We start from the raw sequence: 16,415 nt of genomic DNA on the forward strand, positions 1-16,415 counted from the left end.
TAAATGGTTGATACTCAATTAAGGGTTCTCTTTTGAATTCTTCTTTTCTCACAAAATTGATGATGTGGCTTTTCTTAGTAGAACACAGATCTTATACCATAGTTTTGGTATGAATGTTAATCATATTGATTTTAACAAATCCTTAAATACTTGAATAGTTGAATGATTGCATTGCGTTGTGTGAGCCCTTTAATTCATCTAATATATCAATTTTTATTTTACATGCCATTGATATAACTCACCATTCACCATCTTGATAGAGATATGCTTATTGATTATCAATATAGGCTATATCACTTCACCCATCAGTCGTTGGAGTGAATTTCATTTTGTTATTCCACTATGCAAAGATATACTAATAAAGTCATAGGAAAGAATTTCCCCAATGCCCTCACTACATCACTATTGGCATATATTTTAGTGATAGGGTCTGCAAAATTTTTTTCATTATCATATCAACATATATTTCCCCTATTCCATCATCCTTTAATTACCCATTTCTATATCTCACATCGATGTCCCTTCATATTTCTTCTGACTATTATTCTATCAACATGTATTTCCCCAATGATCTTATTAGGTATCACAAAACATTTCAATCATACTACAGATAATAGATAGCTATACCAATATCCTTCAAGTAAAGTGATCCTACCCAATGTATTTCCTTTGTATTTCATACTGGTTTATTCTCTCTCAATATGCTCATCGTGTATCACCAAAATAATTTGTTATTTCTCTCTATAATATTATAATATGGTATTGGTCTCTATAGGTATCCTTGATGATGTTTATCAATATAATCATTTGTAATTTTTTCAACTTCCTTTTATGATATTTTCTTCTTCCATCAACATTACCTTTTGTTGAGCTATCATTTTGCATGATGTTGAATGCCATGAATCCTTTAAAATTCCTCTCTTGAAAAGATGATCAAAAACCAACTTCAAGGTTTCGAGTGGTCTTTTAGCCTACTGCGTTCACTTAATTCAATATAAATGTGTATGTTCACCAGGAGAGCTTTTGTGGTTCAAACCAATGTCAAATGAATCTGTTGCAGTTTGAAAAGTGTAACCACAAAAGAGATATAATTTTATATTTTCTATTGTATGATGAATGCAGTCTACCAATGAAATTATATGAATTCATATTTTAACCAGGTGTTAGAAAAGAAAATAACAAAGATAAGATAATGAGATATTAAAGAAAATAACTTGAAAGGGAAATTCCTAATAGACATAAACCAAGGTAACAAAACATCTACGAATTAAATTATCAAAAGGGATTAGGTAGGAAACTAATGAAATTAGGAGCAATGCTTCCTCAACTCCACTAATGCAATCATCTATGGGAACTCAATAAAAATTGAAAGATATTTCATATCTCATCAAATCTCAAGGCCATAGAAATTACACTTAAACGAGACAACATGCTATGGAAGAACTAATGATCCTTTCTCCAATTCATTATGTCATCATAACTTGTTAACACAATGAAAACATCAAAACTAAAAGCTTGCACAATCATAAGAACACAATAAAACCATTGGCTCCATTATTATTCATGAATATGCATTCACAAAAATAACACACTTTGACAAGAATGACTACACTCAAAATGAGAGTACCAATAACATATATTATTGCATCAAAATAATGACCTACAGTACATATTACATCCATGTATTTATATGAAATCATCTCCTCCCTTCTTGATAGTAATGTGAGCTCTTAAAATGAAAACTTATGCTAAAAACTAATAAAACAAATCTAATTATATACAGATTGATTCTCTAAATGGTGCTATGTAGGTCTGCACCCTTGTTTATATACATTAATGCATGCATGAGCCTTTACATGACAAAAAATAATGAACAAATAATAAGAAGGAAGTTGTGGGATGATATTAAAGTCTCTAGCTCTAAAAATGGAATCTTCACCTTATTTAGGCATTTCTTGGAGTTGAACTATCATCAAAATGCATTTTTAGTGCATGAAATCCTCTAAATTATGAATTGGTAGTTAACTATCAGTGCACTATTTCTAACTCAATGCTACCAACACCTCTATGAAAAAATCACCTGCACACCTGTGTACCTTTGTGATAGGTTCCAAAAATCCAAAATTTCTTCTAAATGTCAAAAATTGAATTTTTAGCATTTGGGTTTTTTACCTCTTTATATCAAAATGATGTTTGCATGTTTACTCTTAAACTTAGCTATTATATTTTCTACTAGGGTAGCATTTGGAAAATCTAAATCTCCATACTGATCATTTACTACTTGTTGATAATTTCTGACTTCTATATAGGTCTCAAAAAATTCCTCAAGCTTGGTATCTAATTCTAATAGTGCTTCTTTCATTTTGAATGCTCTTTTGATTTCATCATCTTATAAAGCTTCTTCAAATGTCCCTCTAAACTCTTGAACTATAGATGACACCAAAAAATTCTTGGTTTTGGACACATCCTCAAAAATCTCAAGGCATGAGGCATTGTAGTATTTCTCCACTTCCAAAAATTGCTCTTGAGTTTTATCTCTAATCTATTGGATCTCTTTGTGCAATCCCTCCATTACTTTATTACCTATCATTATCTTCTCAATCCAATCATTGAGCTTATCTAGCTCTTGTGCAAAATATACCTCCATTAGCATTCAATACCTTTGGCTTTTATTGATTTTAATGCTTGTAAGTATTTATCCTAAGTATGTATTTCATGCATTAGCCCAAAATCTTGGTTCACTATTGAAACCTATTTTTTAGCATTTAACTGGATGTGGAGAAACAAGCTCAAATTTCCCTATATGATCTGTACTCCTTTCTCTTCAAAACTGTCACACCATTGCTGATATGCTTCCAAAAATGGATCCAACTTCTTTCCTTCTTTCTTTCTTCCTAATGTCACTCAAGGAGCAATCTCTAGGTTCTCTAGGTCATGATGTCCCACAACTTCATTCATGTAGCCTTTGCGTAGCTTGTTCTTCTTTCACAACATTATTAGCTCTGGTTCATCACTATCCATGTATCAAAACACTTCATTCATTCCTATAGTGATCACCACTTTGGTTTTATCCACCATGGGCCCTCCCAACATGACCTCCTTGGTTTGGTAATCTTTCAGAGTCATTTCTTCAATGTCGGCACAAGGAGGAGGAATGGAAATATGTGCAAGTAGGTCCTGATCTTGGTTCTTCATTATGAAGGCTAGTGTTCTTGCATCACTTTTAGGTAGCTCTGGCATTTATATCACTTTAACCAATTCCTTTATTCCTTCTTTTTCTATTAGGTCTAGCTGCCTTTTCTGACAAAACATAACCTCCCTCTTTATCCATTCTAGTGTAGGGCCCATGGGTGACATGTACTTGGATGAAGAGGTTGGCTCTATAGCAAGTTACTTTCCCTTATCACTTCTTTTTGGAGTCTTCTCATGTTGAAGATCTTTAATAGGAGTCTCTATACTCTATTAGGTTAAGGGTCTAGCCTCTGTATCTTGAGGATCTTATTGATTTTCTTCTAGTATTTTTCCCTCCTTGAACACTTTGTCAACTCATAGATGTTGGTATTCTCCCTTCCCCCATTCATTTTTCTTGTGTTTCTATCTAAATGAGTGGAGGAAATAGTTTCACTGACCCTTCATCCAAGAAAGCCATATCCCATGATGGTGGTGGTGGAATGCCTAGAGGTCCTTGAGGAAGAAGAGGAAATTGATTCCAATCCTCTCCCAAAGGCATGCTAGTGGGAGTGTATCTAATATTCTCACCTACCATCTCAATACCCATTGGAATAAATCAAAGTTTGAGAGGTTGAAGATGTTAGTTCCTTCACTCTCCATCTCTCCTATCCACTTTTGATGTTCATCTTCTAGAGTTGATAGTTGGATAGGATCTCTTGGAGTAGATGGAGGTGTCACTATAGAGTTTCTTCTCCTCTCTTCCTCTATAGCTTTGGATGAGCGAGTCCTTTTGCTTAAGAATAAAAATTCTATTTTTTCCTCTTCTTCTTCATCCTCAAGTTCTAGGATGGTCTTAGGAACCTATGAAGAAGGAGCATTTTTATTCTTTAATATTCTCCTCCATGTACCCACCAAAATTGTTTCAATACTTTCCTTAGTTGGACCTGAGAGGGAGGCTTCTTCCTTATTAGTCATTTGTGGTGTTTCCTCTAATCCTCTACTTATTCCTCTTCTAGTTGTTATGATTGTGCCTACTCTAGAGGTTCTTGTGCTAGCTCTTCTCATTGCTCATCTTTCCCTTGAGGTTTAGCTTGCTCAAATTGAGCTGATGTTGTTCAAGCCTTAGCTTCTTGTTTATTTTACTTTGAGGTGCCCTCTTCATCTTATTTCCCTTGTCTGCCTCAAAGTACTCAACCTCCTTCTTCTATTGATGAACCATTTTTAATCTTATCGATAATTGAGTGTGGTAGGTTAGTATGGTGACCTTCACACCTTTTCCTTTAATCGACCTAGCTATAGCTTGTAGGGGTATGGGCCAAGGAACAAGATCCATTCTAAATGGCTTCTTGATCTATTCCTTTGTAAATTTGACCACATATCTTTCTCAATGATTTATATCATCATTCTCATCCCTTCCTATTTCTACATTCATCATCAGTCTATCATATATTTTATCTCTATTATATAACAGATCCATGACTTTTTTGGCATCCATCTCTATAGTCTTAAGAGGAATATTCATCTTTAGCACATTTTCCAATATGTATAGACTTATCCTAGAATAGTCCCTTATTTGGACATCATATCCATCTATTGCATTCATCTAATGATCCTCTAGAGCATCAGAATATACAAACTATTTCCCTTCCAGATGCTGCACCATCCCAATGTTATCAAAGAATGGGTGAGGGGAGTTATATTCTTCTAAGGTATAGTGATCCCATTCAGAGTTGAAGGTGGCAATGCCCTTCTTTTTCTTCACCTTGAATGCACCAATTGTAATGGGAAAAATCCATGTCTTCTTATTTTGTTTTGTCACTCTATCATATGCAAAAATGAGTTGGCAGGCTATCTCCAAGAGTATGAGCTTGTCTGGTGGATATGTTGGGAGTTTTTTTGGGCATAGAAAAGTACTAGCTACCCCAAGATATGTGAAGGTCTTGAATTGAAAGTAGTAAGCATCGATCTTTGTGATTCTAGCTACTACCTCTATTGACATTCTCTTTGTCTAATCACCTTCAATAAATCTGATAATTGTAAAGATAAAACCATCATTCACCACTCTCTATTCAACACTTTGTAGTGGGAGCTTCTTCTTTACCAATTTTGGGTATACCAAGAATTTGCATCCTACATGCTTGCCTTTCTATAGAGGCCTAGGTAATCTGTGGTTCTACCCTCCACTTAGTACACCATGTATGTTGTCCTATAGAAGTCTGAGTCTACTTTGATGGCTACTAGTTGCTCATCCAAGCTATCACTTCGTATGATGGCCCAATCAATGGACATCAATTCCATTATGATGGTTTCAATAAAACAAACAATCCAATTCTGAAGGTGACTTGCTACTGGGAGATCGATGACTCTTCTTAAGAGGACAATCACATATCCAATATAATCCTTCATCTATCCCATGGTAGTATCAACCTTGCCCACTTTACGGCCCACAGGTGTCCTATCCATGAGAAAAGAGGATTGCACTATTTCCTATCCCTCTTTCAAATTATATTTGTACCATCATTCTACCCTTTCATATGAGATTTGCATGTATTGGTCCACCGTTGGGAGGTGAAACACTTTCTCTATGTTTTAGGGCTAGAGGTCCAATATTGTTTTTGTAGTCATGCTCTTCATGAATTTTTCTTCAGTCACATAGTGCTCATCTTAAGTCATTATCAATTCTAAGGATTGAATTGACATCAGGTGAGATGCTACATTTACAAGCCTTGACCAGGTGAGTGCTAATACCATTGTTGAGCTTTCCCTTGGTTTATTGTAGATTGTAAGGAAGACATTCCAATTTATGTGTCCTAATTCCATGTCTTGGATTTTTGCGTATCCATCTTGGAACCTTGACTTCATCGATGCTCCTTGATACTTAAATGTGATAGGTTTTGGAGCTAGTTTCTCGACCATGAAAGATGAGAATGAGGCCATCTTATCTTCATGGAAGAGATAAACATAAGTTTGAATGCAAAAATTGACCTAAAAAGACCCTAGACTGACTCTCAAATAGGTGAAAACTATTCAAAATACATGAAACAGTAATCCCCCCTCAAAACACCTTGCTATGCACTTTAACACACCTAGCACACCCTTACAGGTGCACCAATGCACTGAATTAGCCCAAGAATAGACTATATGTGGAGTTGTGCATGTGCACACCTATACATATGTGTAGCTACACACATGTACAGTGCATAGTTGAAAATAGGGGAGCAGGAACCAACTTTTTTAGCTTCTCCTTTAAGAGTGGAGGTGCACACATGCACACCTCATGAAGATGCACATTTGTGCACCTTCATGAAGCCCTTAGGTGTTGTGCATCTTTTTTATTTTTTATTTTTCCAATGTGGATATGCACACATGCGCACCTCAAGAAGTTGCACATGTGCTGACCTCATAGTGTGCTAACCTTGGTTTGTTCTTGTGTAGGGAAGCTAGAGTAGCAGAGTTGTGAATGATGGCTGGGTGTGGAGGTGTGGTACTAGAGTAGGAGAAGGAGCAAGTGAGGAAAAGAAATGAGGTCTAGGGTCTTATATAGACCCTAGAAAACAAATGCACACCCCCACATGTGTGCACTCTTTGAGGGTATGCACATGCATAGGTACAAATGTGTGCATCCTTAGAGTGAGGGTGCAATGTGCATGTGTGAAAGTTGACATTGTAGACACCTAAATTTGTCCAAAACCCGTTCCTAGCCAATTAAATAAATATTCATTATTTATTTAATTCCCCTACCTTAATTAAATAAATTTTACATTTATTTAATTATGTTTGCCTTACCTTGATTTAAATAAACTAAAGTTTATTTAAATCTTAACCTATTCCCCTTGCATCTAACCCCTTTCACTTTAATTAAGTATGTCATTTACTTAATTAATTCCCTCCTAATCCCACTAGGAATTAAATATTGCATTTAATCCTATTTGAGCACATGGCTCCTACATTTAACCCTTACCTAACCTCATTAGCCTACCTAACCCATCATGCTAAACCTACCCACTTCTTAATCATGCTTGCTTTGCATAATCACCCTAGCTAATCACCTCTTAATCCTAAGTGTGTTCTCACACATGTGTGAGGAATCCTCACACATGTGTGAGAGATATTCACACTTTCCTCATTCCTCATATTTTGCATGCCTCTTGCACACTTGTCCTCTTGCATGAGAGTCAATTTGTGTCACACATGTGTGAGAAGCCATGCCTTCTCACACCCCTTGCACACTTGTCCTCTTGCATGAGAGTCAAGTTGTCTCACACATGTGTGAGAAGCCATGACTTCTCACACCCCTTGCACACTTGTCCTCTTGCATGAGAATCAAGTTGTCTCACACATGTGTGAGAAGCCATGCTTCTCACACCTCATTGATCATGTCACCATCAGAGGTTGCTCACACATGTGTGAGCATATTGCCCCCTTTGAATGGTCAAAATCCTAATCCATGTGGAGTCTACTTGGCCTCCACCTCATTGACACCTCATTGATCCTGAGAGATCCTAGCCCTCCATCTTTCATTCAATATTAGCCGTCCGTTGCATCCATTTTCCTATAAAAGGAGAGCCCTCTCCTCATTCTCAAGAATCTACCATCTACCTCATTGTTATGCTACTGGATTTGTGAGCAACCACATCCCACAACAATGAATTCATCTACACTTGATGATTTCATGAGGTTTGCAATAGTAGTTTGAGTCATTGTAATTTTATGTTGTCTTTGTGTTACATGTTTATCTTTCATATTTTGAGGTTTTGCATGATAATGTAAGAATGCACATTAGTTTCTTAGTGTTATTTTCTTAGTTACATTTTTATGCAACACATTTTTGGCACGCCCAGTGGGACCCACTTCACAGGTTCAAACTAACCATCTAATGTGTTTTTGAGTGTTTTGTGAGTTTTCAAGTTTGTAGGTTGAAAGCTTGCATTTAAAAATTGAATTTCATGGGGAGCCTCTAATCAAGTCAACGAGCCCATCATTGCATTTGGAGGACCTAAGGGAAGTTTTTTGACATAAAACACTTTATATCTTGCTTATTGCTTTATTTTCAAGCTCTAGGGTACATAGACATCAAATATTCGTTATTAGAAAAAATTTAAAAAAGAAAAAAAAAAGACACTCCCCTTTTGTTAATACATAAATTGTTTGAAAAAAAAAAAGGGTAGATTTTTTGGTTTCATTTCATTTCATTTTTCGTATAAGTAGCAAACATTTACACAAAAAAAAAAAAAAAAAAAAAAGGTGTGGAATTAGCTTAATTAAAAATCCAAAATCAAGTTTAAAAGTTAAAAAAAAATGGGGGGTTAGCATTGTTTGTTGGCTTTTTTTATATAAATTAAATTCAAAAAAAACAAAAAAAAAAAAAATTTAAAAAAAATAAAAAAAAAAAAAAAAAATATATATATATATATTTAAAAAAAAAAACTTTGTTTTCACCACAAGTGGCGCAGTTGCCGCCGTGCAGCCTGCGACACCCGCTTCCCCCTATACTTACCACTGCGGCCGAACCGCTCCTTGGTGGCTTCCCTGGTGCTGCCGCCCCTCCTTCTCCGCGCCGCTAACCCTATGGTCTGCCGTGACGCCACCCCCGCAGTGGCTGCACCTCCCCGTCGCCGCCCAACGTCACCGCTCCGTCCTCAGCCACCAACTCTCACAGCACCAATGCCTGTGGCCACCCTCTGTCAAACACTCTCCGCTTGCAACGCACCACCTGCGGCCTGCGCTCCCTGTGAGCGTCTCCTCTCGTGCCACCCCCAACAAACCCTAGCCACCTCTGCTCAGCCGCTTGATTATTTTGCAACTACAGTTTCTATTCTGCTTATTTTCTACTCCCATCATTGTATAACATTCATAGCAGATATAATTTTACAATAATCTAAATCAGTAATTATTTCGCATCTTAGTTTCTTTTCTGCCAAAGAGGAAAATTTACATGTATTTTGAATGATAAGAATGGGCCTGTGTAAGCGTATTTACACCTGTATAGAGATCTCTCGCATGTTAATGTCTGGGAGTTCTTTCAAGTTTTGAGGCTTGAGATAGTTTCTTGATAATTGGCTTGGTTGATTATTGTCAATTCCAACTCTGCATTCTTACTTGAGCCATGCGGTACTGGAGCAAGCAAAGTAGGAAGTACACTAGAATGATCCACGTTGTGATCTAAGGAACACCGCCTTGCATAGTATTTCATGTCACTCAGATATTTTAGCTACTATTTGTTGCAATGTCTATGCAGGAGCCAAAATGGTAATGCTATTTTAGCTACTATTCGTAGGCAATGTCTATGCAGGAGCCAAAAAAATATAAATGCTTGGGTATACAACAAGTTTGAGGATACTAAAATCCAACATATATACAACCTATATTTAGATTTCAAACAATCATCAAGCAACTAATTGGTCTTTTAATACCTTATTATTTCTTTAAAAGGGGAAGTTCTACCAAAAAGTAATTGAGGTTTTGATAAAGAACACACTTAGGATTAAGAGGTGATTAGCTAAGATGATTATCCAAAACGTTCAAAAAACAAAATTTTTTTTGCTTGACTTCCTCCTAAGTGTCAAATTTTTGCTCGCAGGTTGCTGATGTTAGCACTGCATTAGTAGTCCACATGCCTTTCTAAGTCATAAGGAGCAACCTTCAAATTTTTACTCATAACTTGAGCATACGAGCTCCGTTTTTGAAAAATGAAATATCGCCGAAAAGCTGATTCCGAGCCCATTGTGATGGTTCTAGTTTCATGAGATTTTGATGCTGTTTATATTTCTATTTTTTCTGTCAAAGACCAAACTTTGTGTTAAACTTTTCATTGCAGGGTTGTTTTACATTTGTTCTACATTTTTGCTGCCCTAACTTGTTGTTTTGTAGGGATATTTTGTCACTAATCATATTTCTTGCAGATTTTACCTTAATTCTATTTTGGGAATGAACTTGTATGCCTAAACATTCATCTTTGAATGCATGGTTAAATGCTAAAACAATCAAATTCAATCTTGAATGCCCTAAGGGAATGGACATGTATGCTTAGGTTAGCAAACATTTTGAATTGGTTGCTTAAAATGAACTCACACAATCTTGAATGCCTTAAGGGAAATTAATTGCATTTTCAACAATTTTTCTTATGTACATGCTCGATTTACTTTCTTGTTGACGAATCTGCACTTTTCATTTCTGTTGACCATGATTTCCAATTGGAAAGAACATTGTATGCTTTAAACACGTGTGTCTTCAAGTAGATTACATAACCTAAAGTTTCATTGGGAACGAACATGTGTCTTTTTGAACCTCGAGGCCACTTACGTATTCTCTCCCCTCGCGCCTTCGGGTGATCTTGGGTGCACAAGAAATAAGTGGTCTTTTTTTTCTTTTTAGGAGGCCTGCTTGGGGATTTAATCACCCCTTGGGATGACCTCAACTCCAGTGTTTTGGCAGGGTATAAAAATTGGGAGGTGAATCGAAAGACACCTCTCTTAGAAGCATAATATTGTCACTCTTGGCTAAGCCCCAAAGAACTTTATACCTTTGGGAAGTGAAGGAGGAGATTTGGGTTACCGTCTCCCCCTGGCTGTGTGGCAATATTTTCTTTCATCTACAAATTTGGGCCTCACGTACCTTGCGTATATCGAGGACACCCTCTAGTTGAACCTTGTATATCCTAGTCGCAACCTTATAGGATTGTTGGTGTGTTTGACATTCTTGAGTGTTTGAAACACACTTGCCTTGTACGTATTTCATTGTATATATTTTGCATCTTAAACCTAAAAACCCAAAACATCATAAAACATAAAAATCCAAAAAAATCATAAAAGTTCAAAAATCCAAAAAAAAAAAATCAAAAACAATTTCAAAAACAACAAAAACACATCTTGATTTAAGACCTCTTAGTCAAGTTATCCACATCACTTCCATGTCATTTCTTCTTTCCATCCAAGTCATCACACTCATACATCTCGTCTTCATCATTCAAATCATTCTTTGATCATCACTCTTCATCCACATCATTTCCTTATCTTCCTCATCATTCAGTCTAATTCCTAGTCTTCATCCTAGTCATGCTTCATCATCATCCAACTTCAATTTCTTCCACCAATCTCATTATGCATTCTTAATTCAATCCTCCACATCATCATTCTTCTAATTCAACCCCTTGTCAAATTCATTCATTTCTAATCAATTCTTAATTCAATCCATTTACATACTCCTCCATAATCCATCTTCCTAATTTCATTTGTCATTCAACTTTTCATCAAATATTCTACTTTGGTCATAGAAGCATTTTCATAAACATTGGACTTTCATTCAAATCGCATATTCACTTGGTTAGGATTTTTTATCAAATCAAATCAAACCCTTATTCACATCATATCCAATCAACATCAAATCATATCCAATCAACATCAAATCAAATCCAATCAAAATCAAATCAAATAAATATCAAGTCAAATCCAATTTGAATCAAGTCAAAGTCCAACATTTGCTCCTAGTCCCAAGTTCATCTTCCATCCATCATGAAATCTTCCATCACTCTTCTTCTAACATCTATGGATTTGAATTTGCTTAATCAAATGGTTGAAAATCTTCAAAGACAATATGGAGTTCTACCTCCTGTTCAACCACCATATCAAATCCATCCTCACCACTTCATATCCAACTCTCATCCATCTCATGTCCATTATTCTTCTACCTTTGACAAGGGAAATCCACCTCATTATCCTTCACCTACATACGCTTCTATTCATAATCCACACACTTCCTCCAACACAAATGCCCTTGCTAAGGAAATGGAACAATTAAAGAATTATCTTTTAGCAAGTCAACATCAAGAGGCTGCCTTCCATGCCATGTGTCCTCTTCCTCCATGTTTTGAAGATCCTAGTCCTCATGTCCCATCCAACAAGAACCCTCCATGCAATCCCTTAACCATAGTTACACCTTCACACAATTCTATTCCTCCAAAAACATCATCCTGACCTTGTAAGGGGTTTTTCTCATCATTATTGGCTAAATGTAAAATACAAAATAAAGAGAGCCAAGCACCCAACATTCTTCCTACAAAGCATGATACTATAGATGCCTCTTCTCCTCTAGATCTGAGCATTTCTCCATCCCATCCTTCCCCTATCCCTCAAGATCCATTTATCCCTCCTAGTCCATCTCACGATCCCCTTCCTAATCAAGATCAAGGCATTCCATGTACCATGCACATTACTGCTTCCACTCCATCTCATGAGTTAGCCTCCATAGATCCTCCACTTCATCAAGAGATACCTTCCACTCCATCCACTAATGTTCCTCCATGTCAAGATCAAATCACGCCATCTCATGATTCCATCCCCTCCACTCCATCTCATGATCCATGCATTCCACTCCATGAACCTCTTCTAAGTCAAGATCAAAGCACCCTTGCATTTTCCTTTCATGCTCCCACTCCATTTCATGATCCTATTCTCCCTCCTAATATTCCACATGATCCTATCCCACCTATGCAATCCACTCATGAACCCCATACACCTGGACTCGCATCTTGTCTTGAAAATGATAAGTATCCCATTGAAGAAATAACATCTCAAGATGTTGGTACACCTTCCACTCCTTCCAAATCCAAATTCCTCCCTCCAAACCTAAAGCTTCCCATCATTCATCTTCCAAGTCCATTCTAGGTCCTTATCTTCCATCCATTCTAGGTCCTTATGTTCCACATTCAGACCCTTCATCCCTTCCATCCATTTTGGGCCCTTACATAAATCCATCCACCATATCCATGTCTGCCACATCATCCCCTCATGCTCCTAAAGATCAACGAAGGCACACATCCTTGAATTCCTTACCATATTCACCATCTGTACGCTCTCCATCTCCTTTACTTTCATGCACCCATACCATAGCTAATGGAAGCAAATTGGATGCCAAAGAAAAAGAAAATAAAGCCAAAAATACACAAAAGCCCAAGGATCAACATGTCCCCTCTAAACGACATGTTCAAGAAAAAAAAAATCTGATCCAAAGCAAAATAAAAAAGCCACAAAGGCTGAAAATAAAAAATGCAAAAATTTTGTGGATACCAAAGCTACTTAATGTATCAATGAATCTCAAAGAAAGATTCAAAATGGCATCTAATTCTGCTAATCCAAAGGCTTCCATCTCCATTTTGGGTCCTTACGTACCCAAATCCACCTTCCCAAATCCATTGCCACCTTCTTCCATTTTGGGTGCCTATATCCCAAAATTTACACTTTCTCCCACATACCCCCCACAATTTCCTCCTTTCCATCACCCTTCAAGGTGTGTGCCAATGAAGATCTTTCCACTTCCTTCACAAGTCTTCCAACCTAGCATCCATCAACCACATCTCCCTCCCACCCATTCATAAGTCATTTTCCTCCATTCACCATCCTACCAACATCTATGAGCAAATAGCCAAAATTCTTTGAAAATAAAAAAGAAAAAAGGAATAATAAAAATTCAAGGGATACCATCCATATATCTAGATGCTTGAGTCCTCCCTTCATTTTCCTATCATGTTTCCATTGCCTTCCACTTCCACTTATCCTTCACTCTATTCACTTTTCCTCTTCCACTTGCACTCTACGCTGGGGGCAAGCTCCATCCATAGTGAAGCTTCCATACATATCTTCCCTCCTTCCCTTTACCATTCATTATCCTTTTCCATCTTTGATCTTGACTTTCATTTTCCTTTCATCCATCCATATGTGCTTTCCATGACCCTTTCTCCTTATCCACACATTTTCCTACATCCTTCCATCCACTTTCATATATTTGATCTTGACATGTTATCCATCTCTCGCATTCCATAGTCCTTCTCATGTTCATCCATTTTCCATCCATACTCCTACATACTTCCATCCTTTTTTTTTTCATATGCCCTTGATCTTGGTTATCCCATCCATCCCATCCCCTTTATATCCCACATTTCAGTCAGACCCTTCATATCATAATCCCTTTTTCATAAACTCCTCCCATATCCCTTATCCATTCCCCTTTCATGCCCATGCTCGTGATCACTACTAGAGGCACAATAACAAAACGTTCATACATGCTTTGGAAGAGCACATGCCTTCTTTTCCTCCATATGCTAGCCTTTGTTCCACCTTTCCATTTTCATGCATCCTTTCCCATATATCCTCTTCCATTTTCGTATCCTTGGTATGGGGCATCATTTGGACTCCTTCGAAACATGGTCCTTGACTTCACATTTTCCAATTCCATATCATTTGGCCCCTCATATCCTTTCACTATTCCTTGCATCCACCAACCTCACATTGCTTCTCTTCCATTTACCCTACCTTGACTCTCCCTTGTCATTGGTTCCATTCTATTCATTCTATCCCACATTCATTCGATCAATTCATTTCTATCCATTCTATTCATTCATGTCACATTCAATCTAATTCTTCCACTTCAATCAAATTCATTTATCCTCTAATTCAATCAATTTTCAATTCTTCTAATCCTTTCAAATCAACATCGATCCTTCTATCATCACTCTTCATCTCATCAATATCTATTCTTCAAATCTCATCCACGTTCATTCTTCTATCTACCATAAAATCTAAAATCAAAAAACATATCAACTATGCAATCAATACTAATCCAATCAATCTAATCTTGTACATCAATCTTTAATCAATTCATCACTTTGACCTGATCAGCTGATAATCCATTCATTATATTCAAACATCATTATCATGGGATGAATCCTTCCCAATCTTTGGATGTGCATTACGCTTATCATTAGCTTTGCCATCCTTAATCAATCATCATCAATCAGTCCATTCATGGGTTTTCAGCTTGACTAGGGGCAAAATGGTGGTTTGCTTTTGGTCTTTTGTGCATGGTTGCTTGATTACTTGTATGCATTAGTATTTTTTGCATTTATCATGATCTTTGCATCTTATTGTCCCAGGAATCATGGTCTTCCATATCATGGTTTCATAAGGCATATGGTTGTATTAGACCTCTATTTTCACGTAGTTGACACATTGTCATCTTGGTTCCTCATACCTTGGTGCATAGTGTTAAATACAATATCAAACTTAGGTTGTTCACACCATTGCAGCATAACTCCCTTCCATCTTCCTTGCATTTTGAGAGAACATCCATGTTCTCCTAATGCGCATGTCCTCTCGAGGGGGCATACCCTTCCACCCTCGTCATCCTTCCTCATCCTTCCATGACTGGGGCATCATGCTACTAGTCTTATCCTCCTAGCCATTATATTTTATTCTTCTTTGATATAACATTACTAATGCTATATCAAAGAGGGGAAAAATGTAGACACCTAAATTTGTCCAAAACCCGTTCCTAGCCAATTAAATAAATATTCATTATTTATTTAATTCCCCTACCTTAGTTAAATAAATTTTACATTTATTTAATTATGTTTGCCTTACCTTGATTTAAATAAACTAAAGTTTATTTAAATCTTAACCTATTCCCCTTGCATCTAACCCCTTTCACTTTAATTAAGTATGTCATTTACTTAATTAATTCCCTCCTAATCCCACTAGGAATTAAATATTTCATTTAATCCTATTTGAGCACATGGCTCCTACATTTAACCCTTACCTAACCTCATTAGCCTACCTAACCCATCATGCTAAACCTACCCACTTCTTAATAATGCTTGCTTTGCATAATCATCCTAGCTAATCACCTCTTAATTCTAAGTGTGTTCTCACACATGTGTGAGGAATCCTCACACATGTGTGAGAGATGTTCACACTTTCCTCATTCCTCATATCTTGCATGCCTCTTGCACACTTGTCCTCTTGCATGAGAGTCAATTTGTCTCACACATGTGTGAGAAGCCATGCCTTCTCACACCCCTTGCACACTTGTCCTCTTGCATGAGAGTCAAGTTGTCTCACACATGTGTGAGAAGCCATGCCTTCTCACACCCCTTTCACACTTGTCCTCTTGCATGAGAATCAAGTTGTCTCACACATGTGTGAGAAGACATGCTTCTCACACCTAATTGATCATGTCACCATCAGAGGTTGCTCACACATGTGTGAGCATATTGCCCACTTTGAATGGTCAAAACCCTAATCCATGTGGAGTCTACTTGGCCTCCACCTCATTGACACCTCATTGATCTTGAGAGATCCTAGCCCTTCATCTTTCATTCAATCTTAGCCATCTGTTGTATCCATTTTCCTATAAAAGGAGAGCCCTCTCCTCATTCTCATGAATCTACTATCTACCTCATTGTTATGCTACTG

The sequence above is a fragment of the Cupressus sempervirens genome, chromosome 7 (assembly GCF_028749045.1).
Source record: "Cupressus sempervirens isolate cs-2001-9-10 chromosome 7, ASM2874904v1, whole genome shotgun sequence".
Lineage (NCBI taxonomy): Eukaryota > Viridiplantae > Streptophyta > Pinopsida > Cupressales > Cupressaceae > Cupressus > Cupressus sempervirens.